The sequence below is a fragment of the Chiloscyllium punctatum genome, chromosome 28 (assembly GCF_047496795.1).
Source record: "Chiloscyllium punctatum isolate Juve2018m chromosome 28, sChiPun1.3, whole genome shotgun sequence".
NCBI classification, from domain to species: domain Eukaryota; kingdom Metazoa; phylum Chordata; class Chondrichthyes; order Orectolobiformes; family Hemiscylliidae; genus Chiloscyllium; species Chiloscyllium punctatum.
Window position 1 is genome coordinate 18,535,808 of NC_092766.1, and position 14,260 is coordinate 18,550,067.

General features: G+C 45.5%; 1 non-coding gene across 1 annotated transcript; it reads right to left on the reverse strand.

Annotated features, from left to right (window-relative positions):
• Nucleotides 1-4,332: 4,332 nt before the first annotated feature.
• trnar-ucu (transfer RNA arginine (anticodon UCU)) lies at nucleotides 4,333-4,424 on the reverse strand. The gene is given in 2 exon segments: nucleotides 4,333-4,368; nucleotides 4,388-4,424. It is a non-coding gene; the product is annotated as a tRNA-Arg (tRNA).
• Nucleotides 4,425-14,260: the final 9,836 nt, after the last annotated feature.

The following is a 14,260-nucleotide window of genomic DNA, read 5'->3' on the forward strand; positions in this document are numbered from 1 at the left end:
GGCTTTGAGGTATGTCAGGAAGAGGTGTTGGAAATTCTGGAAAGAGTGAAAATAGATAAGTCCCCTGGGCATGATGGCATTTATCCTAGGATTCTCTGGGAAGCAAGGGTGGAGATTCAGAGCCCTTGGCCTTGATTTTTATGTCCCCGTTGTCTACAGGAATAGTGCCAGAAAACTGGAGGATAGCAAATGTGGTTCCCTTGTTCAAGAAGGGGAGTAGGGATAACCCTAGTAACTATAGGCCGGTGAGCCTCACTTCTGTTGTGGGCAAAGTCTTAGAGAGAATTGTAAGGGATAGGATTTATGAACATCTGGAAAGGAATAATGTGATCAAGGATAGTCAGCATGGTTTTGTGAAGGGCAGATCGTGCCTCACAAACCTTATTGAATTCTTTGAGAAGGTGACTAAGGAGGTGGAAGAGGGTAAAGCGGGAGATGTGGTGTATATGGATTTTAGTAAGGCGTTTGAAAAGCTTCCCCATGGTAGGCTACTGCAAAGAACTACGGAGGTATGGCATTGAGGGTGAGTTGGAGGTTTGTACTTGGAATTGGCTGTCTGGAAGAAGTCAGAGAATAGTAGTATATGGTAAATTTTCATCTTGGAGTGCGGTTACTAGCGGTGTTCCGCAAGGATCTGTTTTGGGATCATTGCTGTTTGTTATTTTTATAAATGACGTGGATGAGGGGCTGGAAGGTTGGGTGAGCAGGTTTGCGGATGATACGAAAGTCGGTGGAGTTGTTTACAGTGAGGAAGGATGTGTCAGGTTACAGCGGGATATAGATAAGCTGCAGAGCTGAGCAGAAAGTTGGCAAATGGAGTTCAATGTAGTTAAGTGTGAAGTGATTGACTTTGGCAAGAGTAACACGAAGATGGGGTACTGGGCTAATGGTCGGATACTTGGTAGTGTGGATGACCAGAGGGATTTTGGTGTCCAAGTAAACAGATGTCTGAAAGTTCCCACCCAGGTAAATAGTGCTGTGAGGAAGGCATATGGCGTACTGGGCTTTATTAGTAGAGGAATTGAGTTCCGGAGTCCTGAGGCTATGTTGCAGTTGTCTTAGACTTTGGTGCAGCTGCATCTGGAGTATTGTGTGTAGTTTTGGTCGCCATACTATAGGAAGGATGTGGAGGCAGTGGAACGGGTGCAGAGGAGGTTTACCAGGATGTTGCCTGGTATGGTAGGAAGATCGTATGAGGAAAGGCTGAGGCACTTGGGGCAATTTTCATTGGAGAAAAGAAGGTTTAGGGGTGACTTGATAGAGGTGTACAAGATGATTTGGGGTTTAGATAGGGTTGACCGTGAGAACCTTTTCACACGTATGGAGTCAGCTATTATGATGGGGCATAACTTTAAATTAAGGGGTGGTAGGTGTAGGACACATGTTAGGGGTAGATCCTTTACTCAGCGAGTTGTGAGTTCATGGAATGCCCTGCCAGTAGCAGTGATGGACTCTCCCTCTTTATGGGCAGTTAAACGAGCATTGGATAGGCATATGGAGGTTATTGGGCTAGTGTAGGTTAGGTGGGCATGGATCGGCTCATCATCGAAGGCCAAAGGGCGTGTACTGCACTGTAGTTTTCTTTGTTCGATGTTCTATGTTCACTATCCTATCTACCTGCGACTTCCTGCTAAGTCCTGCTAAGGTGTGTTTTCCCAAAATGCAACACCTCGCATTTATCTGAATTAAAGTCCATCTGCCACTTCTCAGCCCATTGCCCCATCTGGTCAAGATCCTGTTGTACTCTCAGGTAACCCTCTTCGCTGTCCACTACATCTCCAATTGGGTGTCATCTGCAAACTCACTAAGTGTACCTCTTTTGTTCGCATCCAATTCATTTATGTAAATAACAAAAAGCAGAGGACCCAGCACTGATCCTTGTGGCACTCCACTGGTCACAGGCCTCCAGTTTGAAAATCAACCCTCCACCACCACCCTCGGTCTGCTACCTTTTGAGCCAGTTCTGTATCCGAATGGCTAGTTGTCCCTGTATTCCGTGAGGTCTAACCTTGTTCGTCAGTCTTCGATGGGGAACCTTGTTGAACGCCTTACTGAAGTCAATATAGATCACATCTACTACTCTGCCCTCATCAATCCTTCCTGTTACTTCCTCAAAAAACACAATCAAGTTTGTGAGACATGATTTCCCACGCACAAAGCCATGTTGACTATCCCTAATCAGTCCTTGCCTTTCCAAATACATGTACATCCAATCCCTCAGGACTCCCTCCAACAACTTGCCTACTACTGACGTCAGGCTCACTGGTGTATAATTCCCTGGCTTGTCCTTTCCACTCTTCTTAAGCAGTGGCACCACGTTAGCCAACCTCCATTCTTCTGGCACCGCACCTGTGGCTATTGATGATGCAAATATCTCAGCAAGAGGCCCAGCAATCACTTCCCTCGCTTCCCACAAAGTTCTCAGGTGCACCTGATCAGGTCCTGGTGATTTATCTTCCTTTATGCATTTCAAGACATTCAGTACTTCCTCCTCTGAAATATGGGCATTTAACAAGATGTCACCATTCATTTCCTTACAGTCTATGTCTTCCATCTTCTTTTCTAATGTAAACACTGATGCAAAATATGCGCGTTGTGCGCGGCATGGTGGCGGAGTGGTTAGCACTGCTGCCTCACAAAGCCAGCGACTTGGGACCTCAGGCAGCTGGCTGCGTGGTGTTTGCACGTTCGCCCCGTGTCTGTGTCGGTTTCCTCCGGGTGCTCCGGTTTCCTCCCACAATCCAAAAATGTGCAGGTTAGGTGATTTGGCTATGCTAAATTGCCCATAGTGTTAGGTGAAGGGCTAAATGTAGGCTTACGCTTCTGTGGGTTGGTGTGGACTTGTTGGGCTGAAGGGCCTGTTTCCACACTGTAAGTAATCTAATCAGGAAAAAAATACTCGTTTAGTATCTCCCCCATTTTCTGCAGCTCCACACAAAGGCCACCTTGCTGATCTTTGAGGGACCGTATTCTCTCTCTAGTTACCCTTTTGTCCTTAATGTATTTGTAAAATCTGTTTGGATTCTCCTTAATTCTATTTGCCAAAGCTATCTGATGTCCCCTTTTTGCCCTCCTGATTTCCCTTTTAAACATACTCCTACCTCCTTTATACTCTTCTAAGGATTCACTCGATCTATCCTGTCTGTACCTTACATAAGCTTCCTTCTTTTTCTTAACCATACCCTCAATTGCTTCAGTCATCCAGCATTCCCTATATATTACCAGCCTTTCCTTTGACCCTAACAGGAATGTACTCTCTCTGGATTCTCGTTATCTCACTTCTGAAGGCTTCCCATTTTCCAGCCATCCCTTGACCTGCAAACATCTGTCTCCAATCAGCTTTCGCAAGTTCTTGCCTAATACGGTCAAAATTGCCCTTTCTCCAATTTAGAACTTCAATGTTTAGATCTGGTCAATCCTTTTGCATCACTATTTTAAATCTAATATAATTATTGTCGCTAGCCCCAAAGTGCTCCCCCACTGACACCTCAGTCACCTGCCCTGCCTTTATTTCCCAAGAGTAGGTCAAGATTTGCACCTTCTCTAGTCGGTACATCCACATACTGCATCAGAACATTGTCTTGTACATACTTTACAAATTCATCTCTATCTAAACCTTAACACTATGACAGTCCCAGTCTATGTTTGAAACGTTAAAATTCCCTACCATAAGCACCCTATTATTCTTAAAGCTAGCTGAGATCTCCTTATAAGTTTGTTTCTCAATTTCTCTCTGACTGTTAGTCGATCTATAATTCAATCCAAAGAAGGTTATTATCCCTTTCTTATTTCTCTTTTCCACCCAAATAACTTCCCTGGATGTATTTCTGGGAATATCCTCTTTCAGCACAGCTGTAATACTATCCCCGATCAAAAATGCCACTCCCACTCCTCTCTTGCCTCCCTTTATATCCTTCCTGAAGCATTTGTATCCTGGAACATTAAACTGCCAGTCGTCCGCATCCCTGAGCCATGTTTCTGTATTTGCTATGATATCCCAGTCCCATGTTCCTAACCATGCCCTGAGTGCGTCTGCCTTGCCTGTTAGGCCCCTTGCATTGAAATATATACAGTTTCCGACCAAATACCTGATACCGGATCCATGCCGACACGGGGAGAATGGGCAAACTCCACGCAAACAGTCGTCCAATGCTGGAATCAAACCTGGGGCCTGAAGCTGCCAGGCAGCAGTGCGAACCACTGAGTCACTGTGTTACCCTGGACACAGGACGTATCGCAGTCGGTCAACCTCAGGTCGGGGGAACCTTGACTCACCTGACCCGAGGCTGCAGGAAAAAGTGCCGCACACGCGCAAGAATGCAGCTTTAAACGTGACTCTGGTGGGACTTGAACCCACAACCTTTGAATACCTTCCACAGCCTCAGATTAGAAGTCCAACGCTCTATCCATTGCGCCACAGAGCCGGCAGCGGGCAAGCGAATGCCATATTTGTTGATAGGCTTGTTGACAGAGCCTCTTGCAACGACGCCTTTCGTACTCTTCCTGTGAGGATGCTGTGTACTGATGTGATACGACTGTGTACGGATGGGATTGAATTGAATTTATTGTCACGTGTACCAAGGCACAGTGGGAAGCTTTGCCAATTCATCCCTTCCCATCCTTTTTTTGATCACTGCAGCACTGCCCTTTGATGGGAAGGGCACTGCTTGCCACTGGCCACCCTGCTGTTTCCTTGACTCCTGATGGTGGAAGCTGAATAAAGGTTTGTACACATCTGCTCTCTCACTGTGTCTCACACCTGCTCTCACACTGTGATCAGTCCCTCTGGACACACACACTGTGATCAGTCCCTCTGTATACACGCACTGTGATCAGTCCTCTGTATACACAAACTGTGATCAATCCCTCTGAATATACACACACTGTGATCAGTCTCTCTGTATACACACACTGTGATCAGTCCCTCTGTGTGCACACACTGTGATCGGTCCCTCTGTATACACAAACTTGTGATCAGTCCCTCTGTACATATACACCATGATCAGTCACTCTGTATGTACACACACTGCGATCAGTGTGTCAATCCTTCCAAACGCCTATGTTCCTTATCTTGTTAAGTATCATAATCTTATCGAGGCATAGAGTCATGTACAGCATGGAATCAGACCCTTTGGTCCAACCGGTCCATGCCGACCAGATATCCAAACCAATCTAGTACCACCTGTCAGCACCCGGCCCATATCCCTCCATATCTTTCCTATTAATATAACTATCCAAATGCCTCTTAAATGTTGTAATTGTACCAGCCTCCACCACTTGTTGTCTCTGGTTTGTTACTCGTGTCACGTGATCGAGAGTCGAGGAATAGGGAGAGAGAACAGTCAAATGCGTGGCGACAGGGATGGTGCAGGAAGAAGGGATTCTGGTATCTGGATAACTGGGGTTCTTTCTGGGGAAGGTGGGGCCTCTATAAACAGGATGGTCTACATCTGAACCTGAGGGGCACCAGTATCCTTGGGGGGAGGTTTGCTAGTGCTCTTGGGGGCAGTTTAAACAAACTCTGCAGGGGCATGGGAACCTAGACTGTAGCTTTCGGGTACAGGACCTGGAGTGTAGGGAGGTTAGGAGCATGGCATCAATGTCAAAGGAGGGTACCTGTAAACAGGAGAGTGGCTTGAAGTGTGTACACTTCAATGCAAGGAGTATACAAAATAAGGTAGGTGAACTTGCAGCGTGCGTTTTTACCTGGGATTTTGATGTTGTGGCTATTACGGAGACATGGGTAGAACAGGGACAGGATTGGCTGTTGCAGGTTCCAGGGTTTAAATGTTTCAGTAGGGTCAGAGGTGGGGGTAAAAGAGGGGGAGGTGTGGCATTGCTTGTCAAAGATAGTATTACAGCGGAGGAAAGGACGATGGATGAAGACTCGCCATCCGAGGTAACTTGGGCTGAGGTTAGGAATAGGAAATATGAGTCACTCTGTTGGGAGTTTTCTACAGGCCTCCTAATAGTCCGAGAGACGTAGAAGAAAGGATTGCGAGCCTGATTCAGGCGGCACGGTGGCACAGTGGTTAGCACTGCTGCCTCGCAGCGCCGAAGACCCGGGTTCAATTCCCGCCTCAGGCGACTGTCTGTGTGGAGTTTGCATGTTCTCCCCGTGTCTGCGTGGGTTTCCTCTGGGTGCTCCGGTTTCCTCCCACAGTCCAAAGATGTGCAGGTCAGGTGAATTGGCCATGCTAAAATTTCCCGTAGTGTTAGGTTAGGGGCATGGGTGGGTTAGTCTTCGGCGGGGCGGTGGGGATTTGTTGGGCCGGAGGGCCTGTTTCCACACTGTAAGTAATCTAATCTAAGAGTGAAAGTAAAATTGTGGTAGTTATGGGGTCTTTAACTTTCCTGAAATTGACTGGGAAAGCTATAGCTCGAGTTCGTTAGATGGGTCGGTGTTTGTCCAATGTGTGCAGGTGGGTTTCCTGACACAACATGTAGACAGACGAACAAGAGGTGAGGCCATACTGGTTTTGGCTTTGGGGAACGAACCAGGCCAGGTGTTAGAATTGGAGGTAGGTGAGCACTTTGGGGACAGTGACCACAATTCGATGACTTTTACTCTCGTGATAGAGAGTGATAAGTGTGCACTGCAGGGCAAGTGTTATAACTGGGGCCAGGGAAATTATGATGCGGTGAGGCATGACTTAGGATGCGTGGATTGGAAAATTAGGCTTCAAGGCAATGGCGCAATTGATATGTGGAGCTTGTTCAAGGAGCAACTATGGAGTGTCCTTGATAAGCATGTACCTGTCAGGCAGGGAGGAAAGGGTCGTGTGAGGCAGCCGTGGTTTAATAAGGAATTGGAATCCCTTGTTAAAGGGAAGAGGGCGACCTATGTAAAGATGAGGCGTGAAGATTCAAGTGGTGCGATTGAGAGTTATAAGGTAGCCAGGAAGGATCTGAAGAGAGAGATAAGGGCAGCAAGGAGGGGACATGAAAAGTCCTTGGTTGGTAGGATTAGGGAAATCCCAAAGGCTTTGTATAGGTATGTCAGGAATAAAAGAATGACTAGGGTGGGAATAGGTCCAGTCAAGGATAGGAGTGGGAAGTTGCTTGTGGAGGATGAAGAGATTGGGGAGACACTGAATGAATACTTTTCGTCAGTATTCACTCAGGAAGAGGACATTGTTGCCGATGTGAAGACTGAGTCACAATTAATTGGAATGGAGGGCTTTGAGGTATGTCGGGAAGAGGTGTTGGAAATTCTGGAAAGGGTGAAAATAGATAAGTCCCCTGGGCCTGATGGCATTTATCCTGGTATTCTCTGGGAAGCAAGGGTGGAGATTGCAGAGCCATTGGCCTTGATTTTTATGTCCTCGTTGTCTACAGGAATAGTGCCAGAAGACTGGAGGATAGCAAATGTGGTTTCCTTGTTCAAGAAGGGGAGTAGGGAGTATAGTATAGGCTGGTGAGTCTCACATCTGTTGTGGGCAAAGTCTTAGAGAGATTTGTAAGGGATAGGATTCATTAACATCTGGAAAGGAAAAAAAGTGATCAAGGATAGTCAGCATGGTTTTGTGAAGCGCAGATCGTGCCTCACAAACCTTATTGAATTCTTTGAGAAGGTGACAAAGGAGGTGGACGAGGGTAAAGCGGGAGATGTGGTGTATATGGATTTTAGTAAGGCGTTTGATAAGGTTCCCCATGCAAGGCGACTGCAAAAAATACTGCGGTATGGCATTGAGGGTGAGTTGGAGGTTTGGATTTGGAATTGGCTGTCTGGAAGAAGTCAGAGGGTAGTAGTTGATGGTAAAGGTTCATCTTGGAGTGCAGTTACAAGTGGTGTTCCGCAAGGATCTGTTTTGGGACCATTGGTGTTTGTCATTTTTATAAATGACCTGGAGGAGGGGCTAGAAGGTTGAGTGAGCAATTTTGCGGATGATAGGAAAGTCGGTGGAGTTGTTGACAGTGAGGAAGGATGTGGCAGGTTACAGCGGGATATAGATAAGCTGCAGAGCTGTGCAGAAAGTTGGCAAATTGAATTCAATGTAGGTCAGTGTGAAGTGATTCATTTGGTTCGAGTGACACGAAGATGGGGTACTGGGCTAATTGTCGGATACTTGGTAGTGTGGACGATCAGAGGGATCTTGGTGTCCACGTAAACAGATCTCTGAAAGTTTCCACCCAGATTAATAGTGCTGTGAGGAAGGCATATGGTTTACTGGCTTTTCTTGGTCGAGGAATTAAGGTCCGGAGTCCTGAGGGAATGTTGCAGTAGTATTAGACTCTGGTGCAGCTGCATCGGGAGTATTGTGTGTAGTTTTGGTCGCCATACTATAGGAAGGATGTGGAGGCACTGGAACGGGTGCAGAGGAGGTTGACCAGGATGTTGCCTGGTATGGTCGGAAGATCGTTTGAGGAATGTCTGTGACACTTGGGGCTATTTTCATTGGAGAAAAGTAGGTTTAGGGGTGACTTGATAGAGGTGTACAAGATGATTAGGGGTTTTGATAGGGTTGACCGTGAGAACCGTTTTCCACGTATGGAGTCAGCTATTACGATGGGGCATAGATTTAATTTAAAGGATGGTAGTTATAGGACAGATGTTAGGGGTAGACACTTTACTCAACGAGTTGTGGGTTCATGGAATGCCCTGCCAGTTGCTGTGGTGGACTCTCCCTCTTTATGGGCATTTAAACGAGCATTGGATCGGCAGATGGAGGATAGTGGACTAGTGTAGGTTAGGTGGGCTTAGATCGTCGCATCATCGAAGGCCAAATGCCTGTACTGCGGTGTATGTTTCTTTGTTCTATGTTCTGTGTTGACTATCCTATCTACCTGCGACTTCCTGCTAAGTCCTGCTAAAATTTGTTTTCCCAAAATGCAGCACCTCGCATTTTTCTGAATTAAACTCCAGCTGCCACTTCTCAGCCCATTGGCCCATCTGGTCAAGATCCTGTTGGACTCTCAGGTAACCCTCTTCGCTGTCCACTACATCTCCAATTTTGGTGTCATCTGCAAAATTACTAACTGTACCTCTCATGCTCGCATCCAATTCATTTATGTAAATGACAAAAAGCAGAGGACCCAGCACTGATCCTTGTGGCACTCCACTGGTCAGAGGCCTCCAGTCTGAAAATCAACCCTCCACCACCACCCTCGGTCTGCTACCTTTTGAGCCAGTTCTATATCCTAATGGCTAGTTCTCCCTGTCTTCCGTGAGATCTAACCTTGCTAATCAGTCTTCCACGGGGAACCTTGTTGAACGCCTTACTTAAGTCCATATCGATCACATCTACTACTCTGCCCTCATCAATCCTTCTTGTTACTTACTCAAAAAATACAATCAAGTTTGTGAGACATGATTTCCCACGCACAAAGCCATGTTAACTATCCCGAATCAGTCCTTGCCTTTCCAAATACATGTACATCCAATCCCTCAGGACTCCCTCCAACAACTTGCCTACTACTGACGTCACGCTCACTGGTGTATAATTCCCTGGCTTGTCCTTTCCACTCTTCTTAAGCAGTGGCACCACGTTAGCCAACATCCAGTCTTCGGGCACCTCACCTGTGGCTATCGATGATGCAAATATCTCAGGAAGAGGCCCAGCAATCACTTCCCTCGATTCCCACAAAGTTCTCGGGTGCACCTGATCAGGTCCTGGGGATTTATCTACCTTTATGCATTTCAATACATTCAGTACTTCCTCCTCTGAAATATGGGCATTTTACAAGATGTCACCATTCTTTTCCTTACAGTCTATGTCTTCCATCTTCTTTTCTACAGTAAATACCGATGCAAAATTTGTGCACCGTGCGCGGCATGGTGGCGCATTGGTTAGCACTGCTGTCTCCTAGAGCCAGCGACCTGAATTCAATTCCCCCCTCAGGCAGCTGACTGCGTGGAGTTTGTACGTTCTCCCCGTGTATGTGTCGGTTTCCTCCCATAATCCAAAAATGTGCAGGTTCGGTGATTTGGCAATGCTAAATTGCCTGTAGTGTTAGGTGAAGGGGTAAATGCAGGGAAAGGGGGTCGCGCTTCTGTGGCTTTGGACTTGTTGGGCCCAAGGGCCTGTCTCCACATTGTAAGTAATCTAATCTAAAAAAAAACGCTCATTTTGTATCTCCCCCATTTTCTGCAGCTCCACACAAAGGCCGCCTTGCTGATCTTTGAGGGACCCTATTCACTCCCTAGTTACCCTTTTGTCCTTAACGTATTAGTAAAATCTCTTTGGATTCTCCTTAATTCTATTTGCCAAAGCTATCTCATGTCCCCTTTTTGCCCTCCTGATTTCCCTTTTAAGCATACTCCTACCTCCTGTATACTCTCCCAAGGATTCACTCGATCTATCCTGTCTGTACCTTACATAAGCTTCCTTCTTTTTCTTAACCATACCCTCAAGTGCTTTAGTCATCCAGCATTCCCTATATATTACCAGCCTTTCCTTTCACCCTAACAGGAATGTACTTTCTCTGGATTCTCGTTATCTCATTTCTGAAGGCTTCCCATTTTCCAGCCGTCCCTTGACCTGCAAACATCTGTCCCCAATCAGCTTTCGAAAGTTCTTGCCTAATACCGTCAAAATTGCCCTTTCTCTAATTTAGAAATTCAATGTTTAGATCTGGTCAATCCTTTTGCATCACTATTTTAATTCTAATATAATTATTGTCACTCGCCCCAAAGTGCTCCCCCACTGACACCTCAGTCACCTGCCCTGACTTATTGCACAAGAGTAGATCAAGATTTGCACCTTCTCAAGTCGGTATATCCACATACTGCATCAGAAAATTGTCTTGTACAGACTTAACAAATTCATCTCTATCTAAACCTTAGCACTTTGGCAGTCCCAGTCTATGTTAGAAACGTTCAAACCCCCTACTAGAACCACCCTATTATTCTTAAAGATTTCTGAGATCTCCTTAAAAGTTTGTTTCTCAATTTCTCTCTGACTAGTAGGAATTGTATAATACAATACAATCCAAATAAGGTTATCATCGCTTTCTGATTTCTCTTTTCAACCCAAATAACTTCCCTGGATGTATTTCTGGGAATATCCTCTCTCAGCACAGCTGTAATACTATCCCCTATCAAAAATGCCACTCCCACTCCTCTCTTGCCTCCCTTTATATCCTTCCTGAAGCATTTGTATCCTGGAACATATAAACTGTCAGTCGTCCGCATCCCTGAGCCATGTTTCTGTAATTGCTATGATATCCCAGTCCCATGTTCCGAACCATGCACTGAGCTCGTCTGCCTCCCCTGTTAGGCCCCTTGCATTGAAATAAATACAGTTTATTTGTCCTACCTTGTCCCTGTTTGTCGAGTTTTCTGGAGAGCTTGATTCTTTGGGATTGTCTACCACAAACGGCTGTGGAGACTCAGTCTTTCAGTATATTTCAGTTAAAGATTGGTAGACTTCATTTTGCCAATGACACGTGACTTTGCCAATGGGATGTCAAAAGTCTTTAAAGTGTTTGGTCAATTACAATCCCATTTAATTGAGGGAGCGGTCGACTGGCTGAACGGCTCACTGTCGTTCCTAACTTGCTATCACTTTAAAATTCATTGAATTCTCTGGAGGCCAAACTGAAATCTGTCCCAGCAAGCAAAGTTCTTACTATACCAACGGGCTTGGCTGCGTCAATTGAAGGAACAAATGGTTCATATTCCCTTCATATAAAACGCCCTCATATCTCTCATCGTTTAAGTACCTAACCACTAACTGATTTGATTACCTCCACTTTTAGTACCGAGAGTACCTGGTCTCGCTTGTCTTTCTCCAAAACTGGAATGTATTTGTGTTATCTGCATCTTCCTATTTTGGTTAAATGTTGCCTCTAGTTTAGCTGCCAATTCAAACAACTTTGGTTTTGAACGGTCACGAAAGACTATCAGAGGCAAATCCGCCACATGCAATGAATCCGTTGCAATTTGTAGTGCAATTTCTTAAATGCAGGTCAGAACCTGGGTTTTTAATCACCTATGGTACTGGAAACCGACGGTCATTCTGGTTAAGTCTGTTGCACGATGCAGCCCAGATAAGCCTGCAACTTCTTTCACACAATACTTGTCTGGCTTCGTGGAAAGCGACTTCTTCCATTTTGGAACTGTTTCCAGTTTTACGATTTTCTCAATTCACATAAAATTTAGCAATTTATATTGCAAATCACATTAGGTAGAGAGAGAATGAGAAAAGAGACGGATCAGGCTTTATACTTGCCTTCTACATTTCGCTTAGGTATGCATACAGAGAGGAAAGGCTAAAAATTAATGCAGTTGTCATTGTCAATGGGAATGCAGTTCAATGGTCCCAGTTCACAGTTCACTGCCATGACTTGGTATACTTTAATTTCACAACTCCATATTCTTTTCACTCCTTTGCAGGAAGCCATTTAACTACATTATTTTTAGTTACCAGTTATAGATACAACATGCAATGCCGGATAAAGAAAGAAATCTCGCTGTTTTTGTCTTTACCCATTTTAGTGGGGAGAAATGGGCAAATATTGAACATCCTGAGGTTTCTGCCAATGCGTACAAGTTGTTCAACTTCCAATGAGACAATGCATAGCGTTTTGATGCCTATGGACTGTATTAACCACACTTTGACGAAAAGAAAGAAATCTACTACTTGTTTCCTGCCCAATCTTACTTTGTATACACAGTACACACAATGGTGCTAGCCAGTCTGCAAGAAGAAGAAGCATGGAAACAGAACTTGCAATGTGTATCATTAAGTTCACGAGTAGATCATAGAATCCCTACAATGCAGAAGCAGAATATTTGGCCCATAGAGTCCACACCAGCCCTCTCAAACATAACTCCATCATGCTATCTTTACATTTCCCACAGCAGATGAAGCACGCCTGCACACTATAGCATTGCCAACCAACCTAACCTGCACATCTTTGGATTCTGCCTGGGTCCACCTGTATAATTGTAAGGTCATTGCACCACCCCTTCAAAAACTGGGAGATAATTGAGGTGATGAGAATGAAAGGGAATTGGGAGAGGAATTGGAACCAGACTATTAGGCTAAAACCGCCTTTTTAAAACAGTAACTTTCCTTCTGTGTTCACTATCCTAACCCATGTTCAGAAATGACGACAAGGATCAGGATCAAACTCACCCCGCTATACAGACTTGCCATTGTCAGCATTATTGTCCAAGAATGGACCGTCTATCTGTGCGATCCTGAACAACCAGAGACTGTGTACCATCTATGCCAAGAAGATGTCCTTGTATGCCAAGAGACTGATTCTTTCGATGCGTGGAACGTTACCCAAGATGACTGTCGCAGTGGTCAACTATATCAACAAGATCGAACAATCCATTTACAGAACAAGCCTCAATGATCTTTACCCTGCCAAGGTGTTATGTGCCAGTTTGATTTCAGTTATACTATGGGCGAACCTGACCCCCATTCAAATAGGTCACACTGCAAAAGAGAAGTAGGGGAAATGTTATTGTTCTCTAATAATTTGTTTCTCCAAAGACACAATAGAATATTTGGCAAGGATGAAGTGGTTTGTTGCGCCTTTACTTCAGCAAAAGACTCCCTGACCCCCTTTCCCCTCCCGAATCCAAAAGGGACATAATATTACTTTTGATCAATATCTATCTCCAACTTTTAGTTGCTTATGGACTTTCTCCAATAAATCTGCGATAGCCTATCCGAATTGGTACAATGGTAAGGGATGGGGGTGCACTTATGTAAACGTGACATGGACTATCCCGTGTGCTATGCTCAAATGCATCAGTCTCTGCTCCCCTGGGGGACCTCACGTCTCATGCATAAGCCTTGGAATGGAGTGTGTCTCTGTTGCCACTGGTGTTCAGTCCCTTTGTGGGGTGGATGGTGGCACGCACCTTCAGAATAGGACCCCCTGGCAGCACCCGCATCTTCCCAGTTGTGGGGTTGAGAGAGCCATTCTGGGATGGTAACCACGTCGCGTTCTGGAAGTCCCAACTCGTTCTGTTGGATGGCTTGTGCCCTAGATGCTCAGGACCATCCTGTGTGGGTATGGGCTGTCCAGATGCTACAGGAGTTCACAGGGGTGGGCCCACTGCTTATTCAGAGCTTCCCTATGTTATCTATGTTGAAGCTCGCAACTAACTACCTTGTCCTGAATGAAATGAGTGCTCCTTGTGCCGCAGCCGTGGGAACAACTTTTTACCAGCTGTAGTTCCCTGTCCAATTGCCTGGCAGAGAGTCTGGAATTTCCCTGTCAGGCGTTCGGTCTCCCCTGAGTTCTGCGTGGATTTGAGAGGTTCAGGGGCTTTCAGGGCCACTGAGCAATTCTGAAT